Source organism: Macaca nemestrina, chromosome 5 (genome assembly GCF_043159975.1).
Source record: "Macaca nemestrina isolate mMacNem1 chromosome 5, mMacNem.hap1, whole genome shotgun sequence".
Taxonomy (NCBI): Eukaryota; Metazoa; Chordata; class Mammalia; order Primates; family Cercopithecidae; genus Macaca; species Macaca nemestrina.
The window spans coordinates 42930108-42946410 of NC_092129.1; the positions used below are offsets into that span (position 1 = coordinate 42930108).

At 40.9% G+C, this 16303-nt stretch overlaps 1 protein-coding gene across 2 annotated transcripts in view; it reads left to right on the plus strand.

Annotated features, from left to right (window-relative positions):
• LOC105465707 (ARFGEF family member 3) overlaps positions 1 to 16303 on the plus strand; it is a 183210-nt gene that overhangs the window by 25234 nt on the left and 141673 nt on the right. Inside the window, exon 1 of one of the 2 annotated variants that reach the window (XM_071096517.1) lies at positions 9719 to 10317. The exons of the other annotated variant lie outside the window; for it this stretch is intronic. The gene's annotated coding sequence lies outside the window, so the exon portion shown is untranslated. Of the gene's footprint in view, positions 1 to 9718; positions 10318 to 16303 lie in introns of those variants that run through there. 2 annotated transcript variants of the gene reach the window in all.

The following is a 16303-nucleotide window of genomic DNA, read 5'->3' on the forward strand; positions in this document are numbered from 1 at the left end:
CCACCACACCTGGCTAATTTTGTATTTTTCGTAGAGATAGGGTTTCTCCATGTTGATCAGGCTGGTCTCGAATTCCTGACCTCAGGTGATCTGCTCGCCTCGGCCTCCCAAAGTGCTGGGATTACAGGCATGACCCACAGCAGCTGGCCCTCTCATCCTTTTGAAGGAGGCCGGGAAAGTCAGAAACTTCCTAGAGCATTTTGGGTAGAAACAAAGCTTTGGAGAGAGCCAAGTAGCATGCCCAGGATTATCCCCTCTGTTCAGAGCTAAATAATGGGAGGGAGTTGGACCAGAGTCCTTTTCACAGACCCCGTTGTCCTTCATGATACTGTGACCTTCATTTATGGTCTTTCTCCTTAGCCTGGAGTAGTGAGGCTCCTTGCTCAGACACCTGGGCTTTCAGGTGGGTAGTCACAGCTGCCTTGACATCCCAGCAAGGAAGGCTCTGGCTCTCAGGGGACGATTGGGTGTCGCTCAGCCTGCGTAAGAATATTGGGCCCCTGTGTGTGCCTGGGGAGGGGAGAATGCCACCTGGTATGGCCATGAAGAGTGGTGATGCCCCATAAACTTGAGTCCGAATGTTTCTCTCCCAGGTTGGTCTGACCCTGTCTTTCAGTGCAGTTCCTGGATCAGTCCTCTGTGGCGTGTTTCCGCCTCCTCAGGCTGGGACAGAGAGTGTCTTGGTGCTTTCCGACATATTGGGAGAAACACTGTAGCCCACCTCAGCATCCACCTGATGTGAACAGTGTGTCAAGTCACGCTACCAAAAAGGCATCGAGTGGAGCCAGCAGTATGTGTAGGTGGGGGAGTCAGGTACTCCTAGTTTTCCTCAACTTAGGAACCTCTCCCAGTTCTACTAGGATGGGAAATGAGTGTGTGTGGGGATTTAATCTAGGGAAAGGAAAAACACCTGAGCTAAAGGCAACTACATAATAGGATTTTGCTATAAAATAATAGAGTAGAACAATTATAGTGTTCGTAATACTTGAGTATTTGTTTATTGACAAATTCCTTTTTCCTCCATGTGAACATCTTTATCAGCCTCCAGGATCTTAGCTGGCTTTTGCTGATTTTTGTGGGCACCCATATGTGTACTTTCGCAAGCTTACTAAGTCTCTGTTTGGATGCAGGACATTTACAACCACTCCTGCTGCAAATGATGGTGCTGCATTTGCTGTTTGTGGTCTCTGATAGATATGAATGGCGAGAATAATAATGTCAGGCAGACTTAGGATTCCCCCTCCCACCGCCCGGTAAGGAGGATCTGTCCTGTCCTCCACAGTCACTTTGTCATGCCCTCAGCTGGGATAGTTCTGAGGTAGCTTTTACTGTCTTAGTTTGACTGTCTTTTGCTCTTGAATCATTGCACTAAGAGAACAATCTGCTACTGTTTTCTGTCTTCTGTGCGTTAAAAAAAAAAAAAAAAAGATACTGGGCATATTTGTTTTTCTTCCAGCACATGTCTCGTTTGGAAAGGTCATGCATTTATATAGTAGACTTGCTATTACCCTGAGTGCAGTAAAGCAGCCCATTGCCAATGTATTGCTATACATACAGCTGCCTTCAGGGTGACTAGGCTATAAGGCAGTTACAGACAGGCTGAAGGGCACCTGTTGTGCCCACACAGAAACCCAACCTTTAACACGACATTTATCCTGAGAAACAGTCTTGTCCTCACATCACATAGTGCCAGACCTGAGGCTACTTGTTGGACAGGTTAATGTAGATCTTAGTCAGCTGACCTGCAGGCTGGTAGAGGGAGGTATAGGGTCTGTGATATGTTTAAAGCAGGCAGCTAGTAAGTAACCCACCCAACCTTTTTGGCTTCTGCCCAAGGCCTATTTTTAAAGAGTGCTTGCAGTACAGGATCGATGGGGATGTTCAGTAGTTGAAATACCACAAACGTATTACTGCTGGGAGAAGTTGCTGTTTATGGGAAAATAAAATTTTACCTCATTGTTCTCTGCCTGATGCTTGCTGCCAAAATGAATTACTTAAGGGGAGTTATCTCATACATGGATGCATGAAAGTGATGTTCGATGCCTATGGAGAGGGTACTGCAAAGCTTTTAGCAGAGGACAGGAGCTATAACTTCAGCAGGTAAAAAGGTTTCAGGCTTACCTATGGAAACACCTGTTTTAAATGATTTAGAAAGTAAGAGAATACACAGTTGACACACTTGTAAAAAAAGGTAATGTCAGGGTGTGAACTGAGTAGGTTCTCAGTGTAGAAAATTCAAAAGCCTAGGAAACATAAGTATTGACACATCATGTCACTGGAACCATGCAGAAGGTTTTATGACATCCCTACTTTATAGAGAGGAGATTCAGGCTTTGTGAGGATAACTTGCCCAGGATTACCCAGTAACAACTGTTAAAATCTAAACTCTAACTTGTGACTGCTGGGTGCAAAAGTCATATGACCTAAAGATGAATCTTAATATTTGTTTTATTTTCTTCTGAGAGTATACAATGAAATTAGGATATATGGTATGTAATATTTTGAAGCTTGCTATTTTCACTTAATATATCAAACACGTTTTTCCAATGTCATTAAGTGTTCTTTAAAAACATTTTAAGGCCATTAAAATTCCATCAAATTGATGTGCCATGGCAGGAAGGAAGGTCATTTTACTGTCTCCTTTATTATAGGAATGATTTTAACAATTGGTTGAAAATTAACATGAAATACTAGAAATCTTCTTTTTGAAGCTATGGTCTCAGTTTTTAAAATGTATGTGGCCGGGAATGGTGACTCATGCCTGTAATCTCAGCACTTCAGGAGGCCAAGGAGGGAAGATCACTTGAGCCCAGGGGTTCGAGACCAGCCGGGCAACATGGCAAAAATCTCGTCTCTACAAACAACTTTTTAAAAAATTAGCCAGCCATGGTGGCACATCCCTCTAGTCTCAGGTACCTGGGAGACTGAGGTGGGAGGATCACTTGAGCCTGGGAGGTGGAAGCTGCAGTGAACCATGTTTGAGTCACTGCACTCTAGCCTGGGCAACAGGGCAATCCTGTCTCAAAACAAAACAAACAAACAAAAATAGTAAACAGTGTAGTATGCCATCATGATACTAGAAAGGCAGTTTGCTTGCTTGGTAGAGGATTTCGCAAGGATGTTCGTTGCTGGTTGATTGTGACCAAGCAGGATAAACGTGTTCCCCCACAGTTATTTAATGATATTAATAAAACCACCTATATGTAACCAGCTACCATATCCTGTGTCATGGGGGTGGAGGAAGCACTAACCTTGCCAGGAGGGGCTCTGGGAATGCTCACAAGGCAAGCGGAAGTGTGGAGCAGGGTGGCATTTGGAAGGATGGATGGATGTGTCAAGTGGACATGAGGCTTAACAGTGCCAAGCGTGTGTTTGACGAGCGTGTGATTCTGAGCCTTCAATGGTACGGTTGATCTCGGCACCAGAGATGAAGCTTTGAGGTAATGTCCTTGGCCTTTCCATGTATTTAAACTAGTCTGATGCTTAGCTTTTACTATATCTGAGGCTAAATTTAATGGTGTAATGCTGAAAGTTTTATCACTGTAGATAAAATGTCAATAAAAGAGTGAAGGGTACAGATTTTTCTATCTTCTGGAGCCCACGTGCCTGCCCATTTTATAGCTGAGTATGCGATTTGAACAGAAACAGTTCTCAGTGCTGTGTTTCCTGGGAGAAGTGGGGATTATTGCGTTGGTGTCATGTGCTGGGTGGTTTGTGGGAAGAACATAGGAAAACTGGAAGATTAAACCTTTTCAATACTTTGGTTAATCTGCAGGGATGCTGGTGCTTGTTTCCATGTTGTGGGGTCCTTTCTTTTTCCCCTTTAGCCTTTGCTCCCTGTGGTGGAGAGAGAACACATTGCTGTGGAAATGGTGTGGGCTTTTGTGTCCTATAATCCTTATATTTGAGTCTGGACTCATCCACTTACCAACTCTGTCCATGGATCCATGACTCCAGGAGCTTCGTGTCTTGGACTGTGAAATGGACAGGTTAATGGCCACTGCCCCAATTCCTGTGAGGATTAAATGAGCTAAGTCACTGAGAAAGTTCCCAGCTCACATCACTTCTCATCCTTTCCATGCCATCTCCTCTTGAGCTGTGACCAAAGTGTGCCTAGTTTTTTCTAACTTTCACAGTAGAGTTAGGTTTCTAGTGGGAACTGATAATTCATAGTAGTTAGGTGACATGGGACAAGTTACTTACCATCTCTGAGCCTATCTGCTCATTGATAACATGGAAATAAGTATATATCACATAGTGTGTTAATGATCAGATTAAATGAGATAATGTACACCAAGTCAGGATGCCTGGCACAGAGTGGGCAGTCAATGACTAGAGGGTACTGGTACTAAATGGGCATATCTTAGAAGGACAACCTTCCTTCTGGCATCTTCCTGAGCATCACAGCCTCTTCTGACTACTACTTCTTTGCCAGCATCATTAATTCTCTCTACTCACTGGCTGGGGGGATTTCTCAGAGCTCTATCCTTCTGTTCTGCACCTTGTACATTTCCTTGGAAGTTTCATCCACTTCCAAGTTTTCAGCTACTACTTATAGATCGATAACTTCTAAATTTTTCTTTAGCTCCAGGCTAGTACATCCAATTTGCTATGTATTGGCATTTAGATGCCCAAAGGCACTTTGAACTCTAAATATACAAAAATATAGCTGCTATCTTTCCCACTTATTTCCTCAAAACTGTTCTTTCAGGCAGGCTTCTCTACTTCATTTGCATGCTGTCTGTAGGTTCTTTTTCCTTTTTTCCATTCCTGAGTGCAGACACCTAAATGCACTTTCAGCGCGAGTCCTTCTATTAGAGTGGAGCCCTTCCTCCAGGCTCTCCTGCCTCTGGTTAATAATAATGACAACAATGAAGTTATCATAAGGCAACTGTGATAATCAGAAAGAGCACCATAATCACAAGCATGTGTTGAGTGTGTACAATGTGCTAGATACTGTCACTGCTACCCTGAGACCTAGGTGAGGTGGGACCCTGCCTTGGACCTATGTTGTACAGGCTTTATTTTCAATCTCCTCAGGACAATGGAATTGTTCCCACCCAAAGCCTGCCCTTTTCTCTCTGTTACTGAAGACTTCAGAACTTCCCTGCTCCGTCTGTGTTGAGCTTCCTTACAGAAATCAGCTGTCGGGGCCAGGCAAGGTGGTTCACGTCTGTAATTCTAGCACTTTGGGAGGCCAAGGCAGGTGGATCACCTGAAGTCAGGAGTTCAAGACCAGCCTGGCTAACATGACAAAACCTCGTCTCTACTAAAAATACAAAAATTTGCCAAGTGTGGTGGCAGGCGCCTGTAATCCCAGCTACTTGGGAGGCTGAGGCAGGAGAATAGCTTGAACCCAGGAGGTGGAGGTTGCAGTGAGCCCAGATCACACCATTGCACTCCAGCCTGGGCAACAAAGCAAAAACTCCGTCTCAAAAAAAAAAACAACAAAAAACCAAACAAACAAAAACTCAGCTATGAGGTCTCTTCCCTGGCTCTATCTTTCAGGAGGCAAACGGTGCCATAAGTGTGTGCATCCCTAGGCCTAAAGGCTGGCCATGAAGCAGTTACCTGCAGTGATTGTGGGCTGGGATTGGTCTGCAGGTTGAGGTGTCCATGTTGCTGTCTGAGACCGCTTGTGGGACAAGACAGAGCTGGGGCCCTCCAGAGCACTATAAATGTTAGGCTAGCCCTGGGCAGTCAGAACTTTGACTAACATAGCTTCTTATCAGATCATTCTAACACTGCTTGAGGTAGGTAATATTAGTTCCATGTTTTTAGATTAAGAAAGTAAGGGTTGAAGAGGTGAAATGCTTAGCACACAGGTTGCCATTGTCAGGGCCTGAATTTGACCAAGAGTACTTTGACTCCAAAGCTTTTTTTTTTTTTAATGATAGTCTGTTTTCTATTCATTTTCTACATTGTAACCAGAGTTCCATTTGGTAGAAAATGTCTAAGATTACATTATTCCTTTGATTAAAAATCTTTCATTAGCTCCTCATTTTCAACTGGCTGAAGGTCAGTTTCTCCGAATGGTATTCAAGACCCTCCAAAGCTGACTCAAAGCTCCCTTGTGAAATCATTTCACACCAGTCTTCTCACCGTGACCTCCTCATCAGGTCACAATGGGACTTTGGCTGCTCCACGAACCCACTCTGTACCTTTGCATTTACAATCTCACCTGGGAATGTCCTTTTCCTCTTCTTCACTGGGCTGACCAAGTTCCATTCTGTCTCCTGCAGTTCAAGGCCTAATGAGTATCACCTTTTTATGAAGACACTTGCATTTTTCTAGACAAAATCTCTCCCACTCTCATTATACTTCTATAGTTGGTTGTGTATACCTAAGTGTTTATTGCCTTGTACCTATGTTTCCATATTATCACATGTCTGTTGCCTCCTCTAGACTATGGGTTCCATGTAGGCAAGAACCACGTGTCTCATTCATCGTTATGTGTCTAACATTTCTCACAGTGCCTAGACATGTAGTAGGCTAAATAAATATTTATTAAATAAATGCTCTATTTGTTACTAAAACTCTTATGTACTTCTCACAAATGGATTATTAGTCATTTAGAAATGCCAATTTTAGTTCTGACTGTTGTGTTAACTGGTAATGGACTGGTTTCATAAGGCATTTTGACACCATACCTGGAAATTTTTATCTCCTGGAAAACTGTTACTTTAGTTGACCATTTTGCAGTCATGGCACTTAATTTATAAGAGATTATAATACATCTATTTATGCATTATTTGTGAGCTTTACTAGGCCAGTGAGTCTCAAAGAGAATATGAAGTCAGTCTTTTTTTCTCAAAATTATTAGTTTTGTTTTGCTTTTAAGTTACCTGTCTTTTGTTGCATAGACGTTTCTGAAAGATATTTTTGCCATAGAGTTGTCATTTTTTTGAGGTAGCTCTACAGTTGCAAAGGTTATCAGCATATTAAAAAAACTATGGGGCCGGATGTGGTGGCTCACGCCTGTAATCCCAGCATTTTGGGAAGTGGGTGGATCACCTAAGGTCAGGAGTTCAAGACCAGCCTGGACAACATGGTGAAACCCTGTCTCTACTAAAAGAACAAAAATTAGCCAGGCGTGGTGGTTGGCGCCTGTAATCCCAGCTACTCAGGAGGCTGAGGCAGGAGAATCTCTTGAACTCGGGAGGCAGAGGTTGCAGTGAGCCAAGATCGTGCCACTGCACTCCAGCCTGGGTGACAGAGCAAGACTCTGCCAAGAAAAAAAAAAAAAAAAAAAAAAAAAAAAAAGATGATGATGGTGTTTTCCCACTACTTCTCTCTTGTTCCATAAAATTCAAGTGTTTGTGTTAGGAACCTGCTGCTGCTGTTTGCATTTGCCACTCCTTGGCGGAAGGGTGCTTCTCCTGCTGGAGATTCCGGGCAGAGTGCTAACTCCAAATTGCCAGCTGGAGCATTTTCATCATGAAAGAAATCATTAAGTAACAAAGTGCATGTGTTCTGTGATCCAGGGCAGGGCAGAGCAATTTCCATAGGCATGTTTCATGCTGTCAGTATATCCACACTCTAAGGCTGAAAGTTTGATTGTAGGAAAACATGTCACAGAAAGGAAGAAGCAAGGTTAAGTAGACTGATTTTAAATGACATATTTGGCTAAGGTAACTGTATTTTAGGATCACTTCAGTCAAGAAGGCTTTAGGGAGAGAAAACAATTCAGGAAATGTTTGAAAGATGGTATGGACATTTCCTTAGGGGGAAGAAAAAGAGAAGCTATTCCAGGAATATGGCTCAGTTATTGATAAATTGGAAAGGGTGGTGACTGGATAGACGAGATGAAGTTAGCACAGAGGAATTCAGGAAGGATGACTTTGAGGCCATTAAGGGAAACAGGCATTCAGTGTTCAGGCCATAAAGCTTTGAAGGAAAGGGAGAGCATGTGTATGTACTTGTAGGCTCAGGCTAACTTCACCTTTTCCCTAATTCTTTTTTTTTTTTTTTTTGAGATGGAGTCTTGCTCTGTCTCCCAGGCTGGAGTGCAGTGGCGCGATCTCAGCTCACTGCAACCTCTGCCTCCCAGGTTCAAGCAATGCTCCTGCCTCAGCCTCCTGAGTAGCTGGGACTACAGGTGTGTGCCACCACACCCAGCTAATTTTTGTATTTTTAGTAGAGATGGGGGGGGGGTCTCACCATGTTGACCAGGCTGGTCTTGAACTCCTGACCTCAGATGATCTGCCCTCCTCGACCTCCCAAAGTGCTGGGATTGCAGGTGTGAGCCACCGCACCTGGCCACCTTTTCCCTAATTCTAAAGGTAACATGTTTTATTCTTGAAGATCTTTAAAATGTAGAAACATGTAAATAATAAAACCAAAATCATCCACATTCCCAAAAGGCAAAGTGTTGGGGGGCAAGTTCTTTGCAATCTCTCCCTCCCTCCTCTGCCTGCGCTGTATGTGTGTGCAAGTTTTTATTCAAGAGGACAACCATGTGTGGTATATAATCTGCATGATAGTCTCGTATTTTTACATAACACTTTCAAAGTATTTTCCTGTGTCAAAAAAATCTTTAGAATACTTTTAGTGAGTATGTATTATTCCATTCTATAGATGTACCATGATTTCTTTAACCTCAGTTACATTATACATAAAGATACAGTAAACATCTTTACATAGAAAACTTTGCTACATCTATGGTTATTTTCTTAGAAAAGGCTCCTAGCAGAAGAAACCCTAGTTAAAGGCATACCAATATTTTAATTTCTTTATATATATTGACAAAGTGCTTCTTATGAAAACCTTAAAGAGCAGACATTTTCCACAGTGCCATAAGAGGTGGCCCTGTGAGGAATTAAGTGTGTCTATGGGGGTGAGGAGCAGCTTATAGCATTTCACAGCGGGAAGTTGTAAAATTGACATGTAGGAGATAATGTGAGGAAATATTAAAATGGATTGACAATGGACAGAAAGAAAGCAGTGTCTTGGTAAAAAAAAATCTTCACTGGCTTACTGTATGTAAAATGTTTAACCTCGTTCTTGGAATGTAGTTTGAGATTGACACATGGTAACCATTAAGGTCTCATGTGCCAAGGCATGAGCTCGGGGGTCCAGTGCCTGCCCTACCTCTTGTCCAGGAGTGATTTTTTTCTCTTCCCCTCCATCCCTCATAGTAAATGCCAATAATACAGTCATGCATGGCTTAACGATGGGGATAGGTCCTAAGAAATGTGTCATTAGGCAAGTTCAATTATTATACAAACCCCATAGAGTGTTCGTACAGAAACCTAGATGTACAGTCTACCATACACCTGGGCTATAGGCCTGTTGCTCCCAGGCAGGCTGTGCAGCATGTTACTGCGTGAATACTGTAGGCAGTTGTAACACAATGGAAAGTGTTTGTGTAACTAAACATAGAAAAGGTGCAGTAAAAATGAGATATGGAAGATAAAAAATGGTGCACCTGTGTGTAGGGCACTTACCATGAACGGAGTTTGCAGGACTGGACGTTGCTCTGAGTGAGTCAGTGAGAGAGAGCGTGGTGAGTGAATTGGAATGCCGAGCACATTATTGTACACTGCTGTAGCCTTTATAAACACTGTACACTTAGGCTACGCTAAATTTATTTTTTAAATGTTCTTTCTTCAATAGTAAGTTAACTTTGGCTTACTGTGACTTTTTTATCTTATAAACTTTTTAATTTTTTAACTTTTTGATTCTTTGAAGTAACACTTGGCTTAAGACACAGATTGTCAGTTGTATAAAAATACTTTATATCCTTATTCTATAAGCTTTATTTTACTTTTATTTTTATGTTTTTATTTTTTTGAGATGGAATTTTCCTCTTGTTGCCCAGGCTGGAGTGCACTGGTGTGATCTTGGCTCACCGCAACCTCTGCCTCCCGGGTTCAAATGATTCTCCTGCCTCAGCCTCCCAAGTAGCTGGGATTACTGGCATGCACCACCACGCCTGGCTAATTTTGTATTTTTAGTAGAGAGAGGGTTTCTCCATGTTGGTCAGGCTGGTCTCGAACTCCTGACCTCAGGTGATGCACTTGCCTCAGCTTCCCAAAGTGCTGGGATTACAGGCATGAGCCACCACGCCCAGCCTTTAAGCTTTAATTTATTTTTAAATTTTTAAACTTTTCGTGAAGAACTAAGACACAAACCCACATTAGCCTAGACCTACACAGGGGCAGGATCATCAATGTCACTGTCTTCCACCTCCACATCTTGTCCCACTGGAAGGTCTTCAGGGTCAGGAGCTGTCATCTCCTATGATACCAATGCCTTCTTCTGGAATACCTCCGGAAGGACCTGCCTGAGACCATTTTACGGTTAACTTTTTTATTTGTAGGTGGAAGGAGTATGCTCTAAAATAATGATAAAAATATAGAAAATATATAAACGAGTAACATGGTTGTTTATTATTATCAAGTGTGATGTACTGTACCTAATTGTATGTGCTATGCTTTTGTACAACTGGTGGCACAGTTGATTTGTTTACACTGGCATCATCACAAACATGTGAGTATAGTGTTGCATGATGTTAGGACAGCTATGATAGGAAACTTCCCAGGTGATTATGGGACCACCGTGGTCTGTCATTGATGGAAACACCATCGTGCGGCACATGACTGTATTTGTCCCTCCTTATTGAGTGGTTGGGAGAGTTTTTGGGATCAAGTGCCTGAGCTCTTAGCACGGTGACTGGTATGCTGGAAGTTTTAATAATGGCACTTCCGTGACTCAACTGCCACTCTCCTTACATCAGTCAAGCTTAAAGAGTATTTTCTTTAGATTATGCAAGTATACTCTAGAGTTATTATATTAAATTGGTACAAATGGAAAGTATAAAAAAAGAAAAAATTCTCCCATGCCACTATCTGGAAATACCCACTGCCAACATTCAGCTGAGCTCTTTCTTAAATAATGCTCTAATTGATTTGCATTGCTATATATTAATGTTTGTTTTTTATTCTGCTTGTTTGGATTTTTCTCATATACATGTGTGCTTTTTATAAGAAAATCATGGACAATAAAAGTTGATATCTTGAGGTAAAGTATAGGCATAACCATTTTATGTTATTTAGAATTAGTTCTACTAGATTGAATCATATGAAATTGCCAATATTCAACCTCTTCTGACCTATATAAATGCCAGTTTCAACTTAATAATTGCAATAGGCTTGCTAAAAGTCTTGAAAGCCTGCAGGAGAAAAGGGATTTTATGTTCACAGCTATATCCCTAGGGCCTGAAACAGTGCCTGATGGGTGAATCCAGACTTTGTTTTGAAATAGAAAAGGATTGCTACTGATAAAAATAATTTCATTAAAATAGAAATGAAATGGAAATATATTTTAACTGCACTGTAGAGAAAATCAATTAAGGAACCAATTTAGTTCCAGTTGGGCCAATGGAATTGGCCCTGGCAAAAGCTTAATCAATGAAAATCAATCAATGTTGGTGTAAACTGTTTAAATGTAAAGGACGCATATTCATTAACATGAATAATAACAACCCGAATGTCACAACAGTGAGGGTAGAAACCTTTCGTATGCAAATTAGGAAATGGCCTGACTACCAGGAAAGGTGCTGGCTGTGTGGCTTGAACTCAGCAGCTAGTTCCAAAGCCAATTTTTTTCCACATATCCAGACTGCCTATACCTTCTCCTAATTACATACCAACTGTCAACATAATGCATTGCTTCATGAATTACCACTCGAAATAAGAGAGTTCACGTTATTTCTTTGATGCCTGTCCCCATTCTTAACATAGTGGACCTTTGAATTACCACTTTAAAGCAGTGTGCCTTACACATAGTTGGTGGGAGCTGGCTATCCGCATAGACGTTATGGCGTAGGTTTGAGGACATAGATTTTCAAAACAAATGGTCTAGCCTAGGCACGACAGCCCATGCCTGTAATCCCAGCACTTTGGAAGGCTGAGGTGGGAGGATCATTTGAGGCCAGGAGTTTGAGACCAGCCTGGGCAACATAGTGAAACCCTGTGTCTATTTAATATTTTTAAAAAAGAAAAGAGATGGTCTAAGTCTGAATCTCGCTCTGTCTTTTGCAAACATATGACCTTGGACAAGTAACCTAATCTCTCTTAGTTTCAGTTTGGTTGACAATTAGATATCTACCTTCAAAAGTTATAATTAAATAGTAAATAGGAACATGTGTAGCATGTTACTTTGTAAGCCACATCTAAGCCATTTCAACCAGAGCTATGATTATGATGTGAAGAAATTCAGACAGTTATTTGATAAATGGCTTAGATCACAGAATCCTAGAATTTTAAGAGTATAAGCAGACCTCAGAAATGTAAGATATCTTCATGCCTCTTCTCACCCAGAGCATCAAAGAGGAATCAGCCTAACATTCAGGAATGTATTTGGGGTTACTTAAAGTTCACGTTTTCCCTTTATTGATTCTACCCATCCATGAGCATGGGATGTGTTTCCATTTGTTTGTGTCATCTATGATTTCTTTCGGCAGTGTTTTGTAGTTTTCCTTGTAGAGATCTTTCAACTCCTTTGTTGGGTATATTCCTAAGTGTTTTATTTTTTGCAGCTATTTTAAAAAGGATTGAGTTCTTGATTTGATTCTCCACTTGGTCGCTGTTGGTGTATAGAAGAGCTACTGATTTGTGTACATTAATCTTGTATTCGGAAACTTTGCTGAATTCTTTTATTAGTTCTAGGAGTTTTCTGGAGGAGTCCTTAGGCTTTTCAAGGTAAACAATCATACCGTCAGCAAACAGGGACAGTTTGACTTCCTCTTTACTGATTTGGATGCCCTTTATTTCTTTCTCTTGTCTGATAGCTCTAGCTAGGATTTTCAGTACTATGTTGAAGAGGAGTGGTGAGAGTGGGCATCCTTGTCTTGTTCCTGTTCTCAGAGGGAATGCTTTCAACTTTTCCAAATTCAGTATTATTTTGGCTGTGGGTTTGTCATAGATGGCTTTTATTATATTAAGGTGTGTCCCCTGTATGCCAATTTTGCTGAGGGTTTTAATCATAAAGGGATGCTGGATTTCGTCGAATGCTTTTTCTGCTCTATTGAAATGATCGTGTGATTTTTGTTTTTAATTCTGTTTATGTGGTGTATCACATTTATTGATTTGCATATGTGAAACGATCCCTGCACCCCTGGTATGAAACCCACTTGATCATGACCATACTACCAAAAACAATCTATAAATTCAACACAATCCCCAAAGAAACACCACCATCATTCTTCACAGAGTTACAAGAAACAATTCTAAAGTTCATATGGAACCAAAAAAGAGCCTGCCTAGCCAAAGCAAGACTAAGCAAAAAGAACAAATCTGGAGGCATCACACTACCTGATTTCAAACTATACTATAAGGCCATAGTCACCAAAACAGTGTGGTACTGCTATAAAAATAGGCACATAGACCAATGGAACAGAATAGAGAACCTAGAAATAAACCCAAGTACTTACAGCCAACTGATCTTCAACAAAGCAAACAAAAACATAGTGGGGAAAGGACACCCTTTTCAACAAATGATGCTGGGATAATTGGCTAGCCACATATAGGAGAATGAAACTGGATCCTCATCTCTCACCTTATACAAAAATCAGCTCAAGATGGATTAAGGACTTAAATGTAAGACCTGAAACTGTAAAAATTCTAGAATATAACATTGGAAAACCCCTTCTAGACATTGGCTTAGGCAAGGATTTCATGACCAAAAACCCAAAAGCAAATGCAATAAAAACAAAGATAAATAGCTGAGACCTAATTAAACTAAAGTGCTTTTGCATGGCGAAAGGAACTGTCAGCAGAGTAAACAGACAACCCATAGAGTGGGAGAAAATCTTCACAATCTACACATCTGACAAAGGACTAATATCCAGAATCTACAGTGAACTCAAATCAGTAAGAAAAAAGCAATCCCATGAAAAAGTGGGCTAAGGACTTGAGTATACAGTTCTCAAAAGAAGCTATACAAATGGCCGACAAACGTACGAAAAAAATGCTCACCATCACTAATGATCAAGGAAATGCAAATCAAAACCACATTGCAACACCACCTTACTCCTGCAAGAGTGGCCATAATCAAAAAATAAAAAAAAAACAGTAGATGTTTTTTGTGGATGTGGTGACCAGGGAACACTTCTACACTGCTGGTGGGAATGTAAATTCATACAGCCACTATGGAAAACAGCGTGGAGATTCCTTGAGGAACTAAAAGTAGAACTATCATTTGATCATGCAATCCCACTACTGAGTATCTACTCAGAGGAAAAGAAGTCATTATTTGAAAAAGATATTTGCACACACGTTTATAGCAGCACAATTCACAATTGCAAAATGGTGGAACCAATCCAAATGCCCACTAATCAGTGAGTGGATAAAGAAAATGTGGTATGTATATATATACATACATACAATGGAATACTACTCAACCATAAAAGGAATGAATTAACAGCATTTGCAATGACCTGGATGAGACTGGAGACTATTATTCTAAGTGATGTAACTCAGGAATGGAAAACCAAACATCGTATGTTCTCACTGATATGTGGGAGCTAAGCTATGAGGATGCAAAGGCATAAGAATGATACAATGGACTTTGGGGACTTGCAGGGAAGCGTGGAAGGGGGTCGAGGGATAAAAGACAACAAATATGGTGCAGTGTATACTGCTTGGGTGTTGGGTGCACCAGGATCTCACAAATCACCGCTAAAGAACTTGCTCTTGTAACCAAATACCACCTGTACCCCAATAACTTACAAACAATTTTTTAAAGTTCACGTTTGTGGTTGTATTGAAAGATAATTATTGGTAAATCCTAACTCTTCCTTTGTTCACCTATTTTAATTTCCCTTTGTCCATTGTTACCTGTCAGCCTAATAAAGCTGGTCTGTTAACCATGACAATGCAGTGAAGGAAATAGATTCAGTCTCTTCTTCATGACCAGATGCAGCATCACAGTGTGGATGATGCCTTCCTCATGCATATGCAGCACTGCTAATTATTCTTCTTGAAGAAATAATGGCATGTCAGGACATGAAACCTGGGGCCACTGCCTTTATTTAATTAGGCAAGAATAAATTTGCACGTGCCTCTGCATTAAAAATAATCGCTTAATGTAATCGAATGTTGGTTTTTGCCATGCCCTTTTCCCAATGAGGCAGCATCTAGAAAGATCAAAAGATGATTTATTCCAGTACAGTGTGTGCAAAGGGGATTGAGTGTGTGCCATGTTGCATTTTCATTATAAATTTCATCCTGAGACCCAATTAACAGGCCTGTTTTCTCTTTCATTAAAATCACTTGTAGAAAAAAAATGAAGGTAGGAGGGTTTTTATGATATCACAGAGCAAGCAGCAAAATTGGTTATGCCCCATGAATTTCCTTCTTTTGCACATGGGTTCATTTCCAATTGAAGTCAGGATCTGAGGCTTGTGGTACTACTCTAGGGGCTGCTGGGTCTGAGGGGATGAGAGACCTTGGATACAGATTATTATGGCCCTGTTACCAACCGTGTTACTACTACAGTAAATTGTTCTCATTCATGTTGATTTTTGTTAGCTGTTTAAAAGCATTAGACTGGTGGGTACACTTTTGTTCTTACTAGTATTTACTAGCAAAAAACCCTGTTTGTAAGCATTTCATTTTAAGTAAATATCTATTTTGTTGTTGAAGATAGGGTCAGAAGCAACTACTTTGCAATAAACAGCACTATTAACATTGTAGACATTTTCTTAAAATATTGGTCCTCAATTTCAACAATAGAATTTTTTTTACTATAAAATGTTTATAGTAACCTACACATACACCTACACACACACACACACACACACCCACACAAACACAGCTACCCAGGGCTCAGTGTAGCATCTCTTCAAAGGCCGTCCTAGCAGAACCCCAGCCAGGTTATACTACCCTCTTCTCTGATACAGACCTTGAATGTTGAGCAGAGTTCTTTACCATAAAGGACAGAGACTCCTAACTTGGGATGTAGAATTGAGGTTTGGGGACCTGAGGATTATGGAATGATAGGCACCCTCCTCTAGGAAGAGGGTCCTTTGCCAGATTTTGTGTGTGAGTGTGTGTGTGTGTGTGAGTGTGTGTGTGTGTGTTTAAGAACTAAAACAGGTTAAGAAGCACATCTATTCTAGTTTTGCTCTGTTCTTATGAGACCAAAGAGGTTGAAAGGAACTTGGTCTTGGGAGTCAGATGAATTTGGGTTTGAGTTGTCTGCAACACATTTTAACTGTGTGGCCTTGGGCAGGCTACAAAACCTTTCCAAACCTCAATTTTCTCAAATTTAGAATAAGGGTAAGAAGGTTGTAGTGACA